General features: G+C 42.7%; 1 long non-coding RNA gene across 1 annotated transcript; it reads right to left on the bottom strand.

The window, feature by feature from the left end:
• Window positions 1-9028: 9028 nt before the first annotated feature.
• Window positions 9029-15830, bottom strand: LOC113889659. Its single transcript, XR_003510314.1, has 3 exons — window positions 14850-15830; window positions 12890-13010; window positions 9029-9480 (listed from the first exon to the last, which is right to left on the bottom strand). It is a non-coding gene; the product is annotated as an uncharacterized LOC113889659 (long non-coding RNA).
• Between the last annotated feature and the right edge of the window lie 751 nt (window positions 15831-16581).

Genomic DNA, 16581 nt, shown 5'->3' with positions numbered 1-16581 from the left:
GTCATAAAGAGTGGGACACTTTTTGCGACTTTCACTTTCAAGATGGGATTAACGTTGCTGCTAAGTCACTTCAGTCGTGTCTGACTCTGTGCAACCCGGTAGATGGCAGCCCACCAGGCTCCCCCTTCCCTGGGATTCTCCAGGCAAGAACACTGGAGTGGGTTGCCATTTCCTCCTCCAATGCATGAAAGTGAAAAGTGAAAGTGAAGCCGTTCAGTCGTGTCTGACTCTTAGCGACCCCATGGACTGCAGCCCACGAGGCTCCTCCATCCATGGCATTTTCCAGGCAAGAGTACTGGAGTGGGGGCCATTGTCTTCTCCGAGGGACTAATGTTAGGTGGATCCGTAATCCATTTTAGTGGGCCAAAATAGTCAATTATTAGCCATGTCAGACAATTCAACCTGTAGACCTTATCTTGCCTCTCTCACGAAGAGTTTAGGAGACTCAAATGAGTTGAGTGTGCAAATACTTTATGAGCAACAAGTGTCAGTCAAAGTAAGGAATTCACTCAGAATCCATAGCTATCTTCTAGGTATAGGCATTGCCTACAGTATCTGGTTTATTTCTCACCACACACCTGATAAATAAATATTCTTTCCTCATGTAGCAGATGAGAAAACTATCTCTGCCAGTTTGTTACATAGCTCACAAGGAGCAGGGCCAGATGTTAGCCTGGGCTGCCTGGCCCCCTGGCCCATGATCTTTCTATTGTGTGACCCTGCTTCCCTCCAAGTCCTTTATAAAGGCAGGTCAACTAACATCTGCCTTAGCATAATTTACTTGCATAGCACACAAAGCAAGAACATTAGCCAAAGTTGTGCAGACACAGCTTGGATCAGCATGGTAACTGACCAACTCTCATTAACAACATAAAGAACAGTATTGAGTTGTGATTATTATCTTTTGAAATGATTATATTTTATAGACATGCAATTCTGGGCACCTATAGGTGTGTTTGGTTTGTAGGGCTAAAGGTTATAGTGATTTGAAATGGCTATCTTGAGTAATTCCTTAGGTCAATCTTATTTACAGTTGCTTGGGTTATGACAAGACAGATTCACAGCCCTTATAATGATGCTTCTAGAATTGTCAACTTTCCAAAGATGTATCACATACTTGCTAGTCCCTTACCTCTCCATCTGGGCATGTGAGAATAAACAAAACCCCTGGAAGAATAATATTTCTAGAAATATGAGGAAAAAGTTAATTTCTTCATTTTATATCCAGATGTTTTCCAGCAGGAAAGAAAATCTCCATAGAATGCAAGTTTCCCAAACAAATAAAACTTCCAAAAGAATTTTCCTTTTAGCAGATCTCATTGTATTACTTGCAAACTAGCTGGTGAATAAAAGATGCTTTGAAGTTTGCATAGTCAATTAAATGTGTATCTGAGGGATAAGAAAACACATTCATAACCTGTTAATAGGTATTTTTTTCCTTGATCATCTCCTATGCTTAGTTAATCTTTATATGTAAGACTTAGGTAACCAAAGCAGAAATTAACATTTATAAGAAAAAAAAAAAAATCCTGGGCCAGACACTGTGGAGATGCCAAAATGAAGGAGTCTCAGTCATTGACCTAAGTGGTCTTAAAAATCAGGAAAGGGATTAAGTCGATGGTAGAAATTTGTAAATTGATACAGGAGCAACAAACAAAATGCTGTGGGAACTGCAGTGGGAAGAGGTCACATCTGCCTGGGGAGACCAGAGCAGACTCTGAAGAAGAGGTGGCATATGGGATGGGAAGGCTGGGAAGAATGAGGTTGGAGGTAGAGGGTTCCAGGTAAAGGACACAGAAGAAGCAAAGTTAAGGGGTCCCAGTTGGCAAAGGAGGTGTCTGGCTAAGGTGGTAGGTGGAGGGGAAAGTGGGAGCTCAAGCTGGAGGAGGGACTGCTTGGAAAATGAGCCCCGTGGGGATGTCTCATTCCCTTTGCTTTTTGCCACATTCCCAGCACCTGCTATGGGGTCTTCACAGAGGTGCGTCAGGATATTGGTAAACTCAACAATGGGGCAAAGGGAGGAATGAAAGAAAGAAGACCCCTTTATTAAGGAGGTGAAAGTCTTTCCGGTTTGTGTTAGCACATTCTTTTGTCTGATTCGTCCTCTAAACCATTTGTAAGTTGGTATATTTATCTCCTAGTACAATAGAAGCTCTCTTTTCAGACCAGTAGTTGGCTACCTGAAAAAATCAGTTAGAATTATAGACAAACATACATTTATACCTTGAATGTTTTAATTTTATCTTAACATGATAAATGTACTTTTAAGTACCATTTTTTTTTTTTTAACAATATCTAGGGCCAAGGCTCTTCCTTTGAATAGAAGTCCGCTGACTGGAGTTCTCCCACCATTTTCTATGGGTCACGCCCACAACCCAGTAGCTGTGAATTCCACCTGAGGTTCCTTCAAAGTGTGACACTGATTGAAAGACCCCTGTGAAGCTGTCTGAATCAGAGCTGTTGTGGATTTTTACTCTTTTGCCCCAGTCCTTTACATTTGTCTTGCCTATACCTCATTAGGCAGTAATTCTTTTTAGTAACTGCCCTTACCACTTCTTTCCAGATAATTCTACTTCATTTTCATAGAAACAACCTTTTTTTTCGCCCCCCGGGTTCATATTTCATCAGGTTACATAATAATGACCACAATTACATAATTATATCAACAAGGAAATTTGAAGTGAGGAGTCTAAGAAATAGCACCACTGATTCTTGAGATGCACCTGGTTCACGCTGCAGGAGTAGAAATGCACAGGTGGACTGGCGTGGCCTCTGCCTTAATAGAGTTTGAGGGCCCAGGGCCTCCATCAGTGTCCTCCACTGGGACCAGAGAGTGCCTTTGAGTTGGGGAGCTGGTTTCTCTTGAACTGGGTAAACTTTGAGGGTTGCGTTCTCGCTTCTTACTACAGAGCACTGAAACCTCAGGCACGCCTGATGCGTGTCTTGCAAACTCGACAACGAGCTGATCTGCCTTGGAGGTCACCCAGGGTGCCTAATCTGACAAATGCCAAGGAGAGGCAGATCTCCCACTTTGACTTATCACAGGGTCCCATGGGGTGAACCTCACAGCTGGTGTTGGAGTGAAACTCCGGGGTATGTAATTGTTTTAGCATAAATCAGTCCAAAGTGGGGAGGAAGGCTCTTGGGGATCATGGAACAGTGCTTGGCATGTTGCTAATACGTATTAAATAGCTCCAAATAAAAACGGACATGGCTTTCTGCTACACTAGGCAGATTGCTTGACTCTCTGGGAGTTGAGTTGTTGGAGGAGAAAAGTGAAGGCTTCCAAGACTCTGGCTGGTGTCCTAGCAAAATTCTCTTTCACTTGTTGAGGGCATGGGTTCCCTGCAGGAAGGAAGGTAAGCAGGCCCACTTGCTCATGCCAGGCCAATGCCTCAAACCCTGATGATTCTTGACCCACTCGGAACAGACCCACAGTGACCTCCTAAGGAGAGGTGTGTGGTGGGGTTCAGGAGCTAGCCATCCTATCCTTTCTTAGGCTGAACTGACCATATAACCTAAAAAAAAAATCCTTTGATCCCTGAATGCCTGCTCATTTTTTCCCCCTGTAAAATGAAGGTAGACTGAAAGGATCTGTGAAAGTCATACAGTTTATGATACTACAGTCCATGGGTTTCTTAAGGCATCAGTCACTCAGTTCATTCTGGGGCAAGCTTGGTGCACGCCATCTGCCTTCCCATCCTCTCTTCACTCGAAGGAACTGAGTGTGAGATGCCTGATCCCTGTCTCCCCATTGATCCACCCACACGGGGTTAATTAGTGCCTCTGCCCTTGAAAATGATCCTGCCCCTTGAGATTACCCTTGGGGCCTGAAGATCACTGCCTAGAAGAATATGGTGAGTCAGGGAGCTGGAAGGCTGAGGGTTTTTTGTTTGTTTGTTTCTTCATCTTCTGACTACTCCTACTGCTCCCTCACCCTTCTTTAAACACCCAGCACCTCAGTCTGCTCGAGCCTCCTATTGTTAAGCAGAGGTGTAGAGCCTCTCACTACAGAGCACCACAGCCTTTCTCTGATCATGTTCATGTCTGAAGTCAGGCAGGCGGCAGGGCAGGCAAAACAGGAACCCAGCTCAGCCGGTGTCTCCAGGAGCCCAGGCTTTGTGATCCATCCCCTGGAGCGGGGAGAGACCTCAAACAAGCTGCCGAGTGAGTTAGCTGATGCAACGCACTGTTACAGTGTGTGAAATGCCACTGCCTTTGAGATGAGCAAAGCAAAACTTGGGCAAACAAAAAATGATTTCTTTCCAACAAATAGATGGTGTTTAAATCTGATAAGGAACAAGCGAACCTGTAGTTCTTCCTGGTTAGTACTGGCTCAGGTCCAGAAAAAGGTTTAGAGTGTGTTTCTGGAAGTTGTATAAAAGAAGGCTTTCTTTAGAGCCACCTTTGAGAGTTAGGGTTGGAGTAAGGAAGGGGTGGGAAGCAGATACACAAGCTTGGGGATGGGGTTCTGAGGACTGGCAGGGCTGGAAGGGCCCGGCGCAGCGAGGACCAGGCGGCATTGCCATCTGGCTGGGGTTTCATGTGCTTTGGAAAGTAAGCTGGTGTTCTGAAGGCAAGGCAAGAAGGTACCCAGTGCCAGGGAACAGAGTAAATGAGAACTTGTCTCTAGGCCACGAATTCTGGAATTTCCCATAATTAACATTCCAGCTGAACATTCAAAAGGCCCAGGCCTCTTGTAGGCCAATAAATTAAAATAGGATAAAGTATTTAGAGTCTAGTTATGAGGGTAATGGTCTGGGAAACCATTGCGTTTGTCATCCGTGAATTGTGACTCAGTGTTTGCATCTGTCAAGTGGCAATAGATTTAGAAATTTCAAAAACATTAATGCTGATGGGGATCTTAGGGTTAATCTACTCCAAGTCCTTTATTTTAGAGAAAAGGATCCTGAAGCCAGAGAGGTGAAGCTTATTACTGTAATAACATTAATATTAATAACATTAATAGTATTGACTGTGCTGAATGCCCTAGTGTAGAAATTCATTTATCAATACAAATTCTTCCTGAAAAGTTACTGGTACTATCCCTACATTACAGATAAGTAAACTGAGACTCTTTGCTACCCCATGGACTATAGCCCACCAGGCTCCTCCATCCATGGAATTTTCTAGGCAAGAGTACTGAAGTGGGTTGCCATTTCCTTCTCCAGGGGATCTTCCCAACCCAGGGATTGAACCCAGGTCTCCTGCATTTTGGGCAGATGCTTTACCGTCTGAGCCATCAGGGAATCCCTAAACTGAGACTTACAGAGGTTGAGCATCTTGTCAGGGTCATATGGCTAGCAGTGGGCTTAAGATCAAGTCTAGTGGATTCTAGATTCCAAGATCTTAGAAAAGTATTTCATAGCTGCTTATGTAGAAAACATTTCTTTTTCATATCTCAAGAGTCTGGAGAGGGTCAGAAAGGTGAGATGGAAGAGAGATAATGGTGCTTTTTTAAACAACTTATGCTGCTTTGTCTGACAATAATGATAACTGAGGAAAAGTGCTGATTATGTGTTGGATACTATATTAAGTTGTTTACCGGAATTACACCAATCATTGAATCTCACCCCTCTGAGATAGGTGATGTTATTATTGCTATTTTGTGGATTAGTAACCTGAGGTGCAGAGTTGAGTCAAGGTCACCGAGGTAGTAAATGAGAGAGTCAGAATTTGAAGCACAGTCCTAACCTCTGTGAGTGCATATGTCTGCTGCTGCTGCTAAGTCGCTTCAGTCGTGTCTGACTCTGTGCGACCCCATAGATGGCAGCCTACCAGGCTCCCCGTCCCTGGGATTCTCCAGGCAAGAACACTGGAGTGGGTTACCATTTCCTTCTCCAATGCATGGAAGTGAAAAGTGAAAGTGAAGTTGCTCGGTCGTATCCAACTCCTAGCAACCTCATGGACTGCAGCCTACCAGGCTCCTCTGCCCATGGGATTTTCCAGGTAAGAGTACTGGAGTGGGTTGCCAGTGCCTTCTCCGGCATATGTCTGACACGTCTGCTATTGATATTTGCTTCCACAAAAATACCATATCATGGCGATTTATGTTTATTATGATGATCATTAAAGACAGATTAAAATATAATCACATCTTTGTTGGAAGATGCAGTCTTTGTTCTCAAGTGTTTTGGAGATGGGTGGTTCATCTAGCCTCCAGATAACATTTCTGTATTAATATCTAAAATTCTGAGCATTCACCCACAAGGATCTATTTGCTTAGGTTAAAAGGATTGACCCAGCTACAGTTCACCCTTGTCCTGCCCCTTTCTTTTCAGAACTGGAAGGAAAACCTGTCCTGCTATTAGTCCCAGACTTCTCCTCAGTTTGAATGGTTGTATTAGACGACATCTTGCAGATGGGATAAGCATGAGGTCTTGTGACATTGGCATCCATTGGGGTTGAAAGGTATAGAATGAAATTACTTAAAATAGAAGTTCTTTTCCAAATGATTTCATGTCTAAGATCCAAATTATTCATTTGAGAAATTAGCCAGTTTAGATTGCAGAAGTTATTGTAGGTTTTTTTTTTTTTCTTTCTCTTTTGCCTCTAAAGGATAATTTGAAGGAATTGGCTTTTATATTAAGAAGATAAAACATGAGTTGACAAAATTGCCATATGATCTTACTGCCCAATGGAAGAGCTGTTAGAAAAAGGGTTGCCTGATAAGTCTTAGATCCCAAGGTGCTTGAGGGCAGGAGCTATATGCTAACATATATGCTATTCTCTTTTTCTGTTTAATGCAGAACCTTGCACAACTGGACACCATACAGTTTCCTGTTAGATGATATGTGGGAGTTGGTTTAAAAAGCAAAAGCCCCAGCTAGAGCATTGCCCTCCTCCTGGGCCTTTGTGTTGGCTGTCTGCCTACATCTGGTCCTGGGCTGGATGGTCATTCCCAAAGGACACGGATATGGGTGGACTGGGTTAGTAAAGCTGGTAACATGATGGTGTGTTTTCTGGCTTCCGAGTGTCATGTGCATTTTATTGCTCCTGTCTGAAAGCAGTGCCCTGCTTCTAGAATGAGGCCCACTGAGTCATACCAGAGCTCTCAGCTTTTCCTCTTATATGGTAATACCTATATCTGAGCATGGAATTGGTCCCAGGTGTGTCTATCCATGGTCTCTGCTGCTGCTGCTGCTGCGTCGCTTCAGTCGTGTCCTACTCTGTGCGACCCCATAGATGGCAGCCCACCAGGCTTCCCGTCCCTGGGATTCTCCCGGCAAGAACACTGGAGTGGGTTGCCGTTTCCTTCTCCAATGCATGAAATTGAAAAGTCAAAGTGAAGTTGCTCAGTTGTGTCCGACTCTAGCGACCCCATGGACTGCAGCCTACCAGGCTCCTCCGTTCATGGGATTTTCTAGGCAAAAGTACTGGAGTGGGGTGCCATTGCCTTCTCCAATCCATGGTCTCTAGGCCCATGAATAACCCCATTCTTTTGTTTATTTACTCATTCAGTTTTTCTACCTATCCTCAGCTTTGTAAAAAAAAAAAAATCACTCCACTCTTTATTAGCAACCTATGTCCCTTATTTTTTTTTCACTTTGTTTTTACATTTTCTAAGGGGAAGTATTGTGTTAAAAGTGTTGTAGCTATGATTTATTGTCTTCTGTGTATCTGGATCTATGCTTGGGACTTTACATGAAAAATTATTTGTAAGAATTGTCATCACTGAACTTATTCTATGTCAGGTCCTGTGCTAAGTGCTTTACAGACTTCATTTAATCTTTATAACAAGCTTATAAGTACTATTATTAAATCTATTTTATAAATAAGAAGATGGAGGATCTGAAGTTAACTAACTCGCTCAAAGTTATCCGGAGAAGGCAATGGCACCCCCACTCCAGTCCTCTGCTCACTTTCTTCCTACAGACAACTCAGAGGACATGTCACTCATGGACCTCAGCTTCTGGATTCCTTTATATAAAACCAAAAGAGATCATAGATAACTCACTGCAAAATTCTCTTGCAAAATTTAGAGTATCATGAAGACACATGTGAAGTTTTCTGGCTGCATCTACTATCTTTAACATTTTATTATCAAATTAATTTTCTGAATTTGACCTTGAGAGATAATGATGGGAAAATCCGGCTCTTCTGAACTGAAGGAGGTAGGAAAGATTTCATATACATCTTTTAGGTTATGAGTTTATGGGATTGTGGCAAAGTATCCTGTGTGTTCACAAATCCCACATCTTCATCTTTCAGCCACACACCTATGCATTCCAAGCCTGCTGTGCAGTTGTGGTGTGCATGCATTCTCAGTCACTCAGTTATGTCCAGTTCTTTGCAAGCCCATGAACTGCAGCTTGTCAGGCTCCTCGCTCATGGGATTTCCCAGCCAAGAATACTGGAGTGGGTTGCCATTTCCTTCTCCAGGGGATCTTCCTGACCCAGGAATGGAAGCCGAGTCTCTGCACTGGCAGGTGGACTCTGCAGAGTCACCTGGGAAGACAGTCAGGTGGCGTCATGTCACCGAGTTCTGGCCATCGATGTTGGCAGAAGTGACGTGTGCTGTTTCTAGGCTGACCCGTAAAATCACCCTACACACCCTCAGTGGTTTCTCATTTTCTGGCTGAGTGGAAAGGATGCTGAGAGTTTAGAAGAGGGTGGAACCAGAGGATGGAAAAAGTCCGAGTCTCCCAAAGATTATGCAGAGCAAACCCTCCCTCACCAACCTGCACTGGACTGTGAAGTGAGTGAGAACCACAATTTTATTGTGCAAAGCCTCTGAGATTTGGGGAATGCCTGTTACAGGACTTGGTTTACTCCAACTAACACAGAGGTACAGTGAATAGAGCATAAGAATTAGAGAATTCTGGGTTCCGCACAAACTTTTCCACTTACCAGCTGTGTGACCTTGCGTAAATTACTTAACCTCTCAGAGTTTCAACTTCATTTGTAAAATGGGAATATAATAACACTTACCTCATAGGATTGTGGGAGAATGCTATGAAAACATATGTGTATAGTGTCTGTTACATAGCAGGTGTAGCAGGATTACAAATTTACTCACACAATCCAATTGTACAAAGAAAGTGTAATTTCTTTATTTCTCTATAACTGACTGAATTTTTTTCAAGAACCTTCAGCCCTGGGGTAAGCAGAGAAACAAATGTGAACTTTAAATGAGCCAATTAACAATATGTCAATCTCCTTTGGTTTAAAATGATCTCTTTCAGGTAAATGCTCAGGTTTTCAAATCTTCCTCCTCAAGCTGGGAGATGGGGGAGTCTCCTCTGTTGCCATAGCAATGGGGTGTGGTCCCGACGGTCTTCATGCAGGCCCTTGGCTGCTCTTTGAGTCTTCACCGGCCTCATTGGATCTTGTCTTTAGCCTGTATTGTTAGTGCTTGCTAGGCTGGCATCAGCTGTTAGAAACCTGAGATTCTTTTTTTTTTTTTTTACTTTACAATATTGTATTGGTTTTGCCATACATCAACATGCATCCACCACGGGTGTACACGTGTTCCCCATCCTGAAAAAAAAAAAAAAAAGAAAATATGATTCACATACCATAAAATTCATCATTTTAAAGCATACAATTCACTGGTAGTTAGTATACTGAAAATGTATGACCATCATCATTTGTCTAATTCTAGAACTTTTTTATTACTGAAAAAATAAACTGTATATCATTTAAAAAAAAGAAACCTGAGATTCTTCTCCTTTAGCTTGGTATTGGCCCTAGGGCCTCTCTTTTGACCCAGCTGGTGCTGTAGCCCGCCAAGGTCTGGCTGTGATTCCCCCCTTGCTCACTGGCCTGGCTACCCTTGTCTGCAGGGCCATTTTGCTCTACCCTGAGGACTCCTCTGGTGAACTAACTGCCCCATAGGTCAGTCACTTTCAGTTCCTTCTCTAGAGCATCCAGGAACTTTTGAACACTTTCTATATAAGGAGGGAAACTCCAGGAAACATAACTCAGTCCCTCTCAAAGCTTAACCATGATTTTGCCCTGCTATGGCCATCATATGCTGGCATGGGGTGGGGGCCATACTCTGCAAGACAATCCCTCCCGGGAGATTCAGACAAGGGCCTCTTTGCTTTCGGTATTTGTGACTGACAGACTCTAGGGTGACCTCCTATGACTCCCTCTTCCTGGTTTTCATGCCCTTGGATAACCTCCTCTTCTTGCATGTGGGTGGGCAGCCCTGTGACTGTATTTCATTATATAAAACTTCATCTTGCTGGTAGATCATTCTACAGGCTTTTCTTGCTGACTTGATGAAATGGCCATGGCCACGTTGATAATGGCAGGGAATTATAGATGAACTCTAGGAATTGTGGGTGAATTCTAGAATCTGATGGGCTGGAGGGACTATAAGGGTCAATAAGAAGCAAGAATCCTGAGTGAATTCCTCCTTAGAAAGTCTTCAAATGAGAACACAGCTTTGTGACATCTTGATTACAGCCCTGTGAGATGCTTAAGGAAAGACCCTGTGGGATAATAAATGCACGTGATTTAAGCTGCTAAGTTTGTAGTAACTTGTGCAGCAGTGACTAACTGTGAAGAACTTTGGCTCAGAGAAACTGTTCACAGCATGCGTGACTCATCATTTATCCTCTCCCTTTGTCCCCTTCTGCTTCCCACAACCCAAAGGGGGATAGAAGGACAGATTTTAATTTTCCTTTTCACTCTGGTGGGAGGACCCCTCCTTCTCCCCCTCTCCCCAACACACAGCATTGCTTCCTCCTGCCTGAAGTGACATTCATTTTTCTCTACATCCTTTGTGATCAAGATACAGAGTGGCTGCTATGAAACATAGTTTAGAAGAAGAGGTAAAAGGTATACAGAGGATTGATATCTTAAAAATATTATCCTCATGACATAGATCATTATATATAGTTTCCTCATCTTTAGACGCAGTTGATATGAACCTCGTTGTTTTCCAGGTCAGAAAGTTACTCAAACCATCTTTCACCCTAGTTTTCTCTTGAGTTTTTCCCTATCTCAAACTTCTCTTGGCATGAAAGAGGCTGTCAAAGCTGGGTGACCACCCACTGATATAAATATGGCTTGCTATAAATGCTCAGAGAGTCTGGCTTCCCATGGGAATGCATCTGTTGGAAAGATCATCAGGATAAGCAACTATCTAGTTTGGGTTCATGGGCCACAGTCACGGGGTATTAGAGCTGAAGAACTATAAAGTCCAAACATTCTCATTTTATAGAAAAAGGAAACTGAGGCCCAGGAAAGTGAAATGACTTGCAAAACCCCATCATGTTGGTTATTCCAAAGCTGGAATCAGAATATGAGCATTCCTATAAGCAGTCTATGCACCAGTTAAGATATCATGTACAACTACAAATACATGTGCGCTGGGAAATTCTTTATGAAGCAACTTTTGTCAGAGTGGATTATTTTTTTAGGTCCACTTTCTCAAGACCTCTTCTTTTTGCAAGAATTAAGTTTTTATCCTTTTTTGTTAGTAAAAGAAATCTTCCCAGGAAAAGTCAAAGAATAGCTGCTTTCCTCTGAGCCGCTAAATGGTGATAACAGCTGTAGGAATTCGTCCCCTCACACTCCAGGGAGTGAGCCATGGGGCATTTACAAATTTTGGGTTCCAGTGGGGTTGTCTAGACCTGGGCAGTCTGCTAACCTTGGCCGGAGATAGAATTTTTAAACTGTGCTTTTATGTAGAGTCTCTTCTTTCTCTCTCTTTTTTCCTCTTAAGAAGGGGAGCTAGACTTTATTTTTTCTTTTTAGCCTTGAGTTTCTGACAAAGCCCTGGAAATATGAATACAGCCTTTGTGAAAATGAGTGAGAATCTTCTTTTAAAACAATTCTTTTATCATTTTTATTCGTTTTGCAGAGATTCTTTTCACTCATAGAACTAGAAAACAGTTTGGGTCATAGAGAATAACCTTTTGAAAGCATGTTGTTATTTTATTCTTAATTCTCCTAAGAGACCACCCTGCAGACGAGTAGCTTGAGACATTGCAAAGGCTGCTTTGTTTTATCCTTTCCGGGTCCTAACAACAGTGGGTTTATGACATCAGCGTGGTGCCACTTTCTGGTTTTATGTGAGATGGTGTGGTGTGGGCATAAGACCTCTGGTTGTGGAGTCAGACAGACCAGGGTTCAGAGCTCTGGGAACTGAGGTGACTTATTTTGCTACTCCAGTGTAAAGTGAAGGAGGAATAATAATGCTTAGCTCATGTGTGTGTGCTCAGCTGCTTCAGTCATGTCCCACTGTTTTGCGACCCCATGGACCGTAACCCACCAGGCTCCTCTGCCCATGGAATTTTCCAGACAAGAATACTGGAGTGCCATTTCCTCCTCCAGGGGATCTTCCCGACCCGGGGATGGAACCCGAGTCTCCTGTGTCTCCTGCATTGCAGACAGATTCAGTATTCTTGCCTGGAGAATTCCATGGGCAGAGGAGCCTGGCGGGCTACATTCCATGGGGTCTCAGAGTCAGACACCACGACTGGGTGACTAACACTTTCACTTTTCTTTATCACTGAGCTATAGCGGAATAAAAATGTTAGGAACATTAAGTGAAGATAAGAACTACAGCACACCTGACACAGGGCCCAGCACATGGTCAGCACTGTCATAGGTGCGGGACACCTTATCAGAATTCCAGTGCATATTTGATTGTTCATATTCCCAGCTGGACTAAAGAGTCCATCAAAGAAGGAACTGTGTCTGTCTTGTTCATCATTATAATCCCAACATCCATCTTAGTGCTTAATACATAGTAGGTACTCAGAATGTATTTACGTGAATAAATGAATGAGTGAGAACTGATAACTCTTGTTAGTGGTCTCTTGAGCTTGTGCCATACCCCAGCTGACCACATAGATCAGCTGAGTCCTCTCAGCCACACCCTGTCCCATACACACACGCAGATGTGGGCACCAGCTACTTCCAGGCTTCCTACCTGGGACAGATTTAGTTCACATTCAGAAATCTGAAGAGCCTTTCCTTCAGAATCTGGCGTTGACTGGAGCTTACAGAAAATTATAACAGCTTGAGGTTTAAGAACAAAATCCAAAGAAGAGCTAGAGAGAACAAATGTTAAAATAATTTTGTTAGAAAAACAAAATTTCCTATAACTTAGTTCTCAAAATTCAAAACCTAATGTGAACCCCTCATGAGTTCAATAATTTCCAAGGAAACTGAGGCTTTTAATGTTCCTGTTCCATTATAGATAATTTCCTTCTCATAGGAGGCCTCTAACAGCACTTGAGATAGAAATAAAAATAGTCCAAGGAGAGAGAGTGGGAGAAATAAAAAAGGAACATAAGATGCAGGCGAGATAGATCCCCAGGAGAAGGAGAGTTTTGTAAACAAGCTCTCTCTGAATGATGATTGGATTCATCCTTGTATCACTAAGGCCCGGCACAGAGAGTAGACATGTGAGCTGATCAGCACAGATTCTTGAGCCAAAGGGGGTCTGAGGGGTGAAGTGATGGAGGGTTAGACTTAAAGCTAGAGCAGGAGAGACCACAATGGGCCAGTGTCTACTGCCTGGGCCAAGGAACAGAAGGAGGAAGACAGATGCTTGGAAGAAAAAAAGACAAGACGTTGGAGTGAGAGGCTATTCTCCTTTTACTTCTTACTCTTTTGGTTTCTTTATTTAAGAAAAGCAACAGGGGAGAACTATCAAGAGCAGAAGATCCTAGAAGGAGTTGAAGGCAGAAGTGGGAGATAAAAATAAATTCCCTGTTCTACTTTCACTCTGATGATATTAACACTTGAGTCTAATTCTCCACTGCCTCCTCCTCTTCCTATTTATCTATGTTCCCCTTTGTCTCTCTCACTAGACTACAAGCAACTTGAAGGCAGAAAATGTTTTTCTTCCTCTTTGTGCTCACCTGGGGAGTGCCTGGCTCATTTGTTGCTTGATGAATTGAGTTGGCAAGAATAGTTGATGATAGCTGTGAGTGGGTGCATCCATATAAGGAAACTCCATTATTCAGTATAATGGGTCAGTCAACCCTTTCCCCTCCCCTGGTTGCATTTGGGATATAAGGAAAGGAAAACTGTAAACTAAAGGGGGAAATTTTTGCACTTCCACAGTGATGAAAGACACCAGTGGAGTAATTTAATCAAAACAAGATACTATAGCATGTCGCCTCTGCTCTTATAGTTGTTAAAGGGAAAACATACCTCTGAGTGAGACAAAGGGCACTTAGGAGTGTGCACTAGTTTTTGTCCATAATCTACTAGTTCTTATCTCAGACTGAGTTACCCTATGGATAGAAGGTAATCCAATGTCTTCTAGTTGTAAAGTCCTATCTATTATAGCCCATTTAATGTTAGAAATAGGTAATGTCACGCCCAGGGATATGGTTAAAATATTTTAAAAACAGAATCACTAGGAGATGAGTGGAAGGATATGGAGAGGGAAAGAAAAGCAGGACAAGAGGACAGAAACAGAGGCATGAAAAAGACCAGGCAGTGGAGAATAATTGAGCTGCATTGCTCCTAACTGTGATGTATATGACAGATTAAACCTACACTTCTGCATCTAAGGTGGGAAGATGTGGTTTCAGGTAAGTTGCAAGTTGGTCTTTTGAGTGATGGGGAAAGTGTAATCACATAATTCTATGCGAGATCAAGTTCTTAGCCTTTTTCAAAATATAGAGTCCCCTTTAATAATCTGGATCTTGAAAGTTCTCATTAAAAGAAAAAAGTTGTAAAAGAAAAAAAGTGTGTATGGTGATGGATGTTAACAGGACTTATTGTGGTGACCATTTTCAATATATACAAATACCAATCATTTTATTATACACTTGGAACTAATATAATGCTATGTCCATTATAGCTCAATTAAAAAACATCTGATGAAATATAGATCTTTTTCCAGAAAAAAACACAGACATCCACAATTTTACCTGCAATTTTGGAGGTTCACAGACTCCTGCAGTCCATTCACTAACTCTGTGGCAAGGTGCCTTCTGGCCAATATAGTCTCAGTGTCCCTTACATCTTATTCAAGGTTCCAGCTTTCAGTTGCCATTTACCCCAGAGCAAATGAGACCCAAGTGGTCCCGGTCTCTGAGTAGGGGGTTATCTGGTGTCTCTGCTCTGTATTTTTGGTGCAGAACACCTGGCCTTCCAGAAATAGGAACTGCTATTAATAACAAAGGTTTGGCTGAGGCAACCTGAAATGGTTTTCTCTCAAAGCTCTATGGGCGACGAGTGGAAGAAGCACTCCAAACACTATTGGGTTACAGGAGTCTGTCAAGGGATATGTGGAGATTAGTGGTGACGGGACAGGAAGGAGGACATGCACAGAGCACTGCTACTGTGTCCTGTCACACATCTGTTTTCGAGCTGTGATGTGCTTCAGACTAGAACAGGTAAGTATAGCAAAGTCTCAGGAATGGCAAACAGAATTCATCTTCCTTTCCAGTTCCTATAGACTATGTGTGAGCTGGTTACATGGAGTCCCTCAATGAATCACTCCTCTGAATAGTCATACCATTGTGAAATCTTCCCTTGAATCAAGGCTGCTCCTCTGATATGCTTTAACCAGATACAGAGGAACCAGGAAGAGAAGAACTGAGGTTTTCCAGCTGATGGCCCAGCTGAACTGCCCCCAGAAAGCCAGCACCAGCTGTCAGCATGAGTCATCATAAACATTCTAGCTAGTTAAGCTTTCAGATAACGCAACCCAAGCATCGTTACATAGGGTAGAAGAAACATCTAGCTGGGCCTAGTCAGCCCCCAGAACAGTAAGAAACAAAAGAAATAGTTGTTATTTTAAGTCACTTAGCTTTTAGGTGATTTGTTATTCAGCTGGGCTTCCCGGGTGGCTGCCTGCCAATTCAGGAGATGTAAGAAATGCAGATTCGATGCCTGGGTTGGGAAGATCCCTTGGAAGAGGGCATGGCAACCCACTCCTGTATTCTTGCCTGGAGAATCCCACGGACAGAGGAGCCTGGTGGGCTATGGTTCATGGGTCACAAAGAGCTGGATACAACTGAAGCGACTTAACACACACGCACACATGCATTATACAGCTAAGGTAAGTCAGACAGGTTGCTATTCTCAGAATACTGTGTTAAGATGTATTTTTAGGTCATATCCAGACTTGGTTGGAGAGATTCCATGACTGATTGCCAATTTCTCATTGCAGCAGGAAGAGAGAGTGGAATCCTGTGTAAAAAAAGAGACTGGAATTATAAAATTGCAACTTATATTATCTCCGTAGAGCTCAGAAGGAACACTTGGCAACTTTTTGTGAGAAAGTTGTGACTTAGAATAAAAATAAATAAAAACTTGGCTTTTCATTAGCTCTGAGATTTTCTGTATTCTGAAATTTGGCTTTGCTAATTTCTGAAGAACTTTAAAGCAGGACAACAGACAGAAACTCAGTGAAAGGGTCATGCCTTGTAAGGCCTGAAGGATTATCACCAGGATTCACTCTTCTCTCTTTGCTACCTATTATCTCTCCCTCTAAGGTCAGGGATGTAAATAGGATGGAGGGTCCTTGGAACGGTTAGCATTCTTGCAGATTGTACTGGCCAAAGTCCAGTGTAATACGGAGGTGCTGAAAATGTACAAACCTCACTTGCTCACTCACTAATTCATTTTAATTTGTCTACAGTTTTATGGTATGTA

The sequence above is a fragment of the Bos indicus x Bos taurus genome, chromosome 3 (assembly GCF_003369695.1).
Source record: "Bos indicus x Bos taurus breed Angus x Brahman F1 hybrid chromosome 3, Bos_hybrid_MaternalHap_v2.0, whole genome shotgun sequence".
In the NCBI taxonomy this organism is placed as follows: domain Eukaryota; kingdom Metazoa; phylum Chordata; class Mammalia; order Artiodactyla; family Bovidae; genus Bos; species Bos indicus x Bos taurus.
This window is presented reverse-complemented; position numbering and strand designations above follow the sequence as displayed.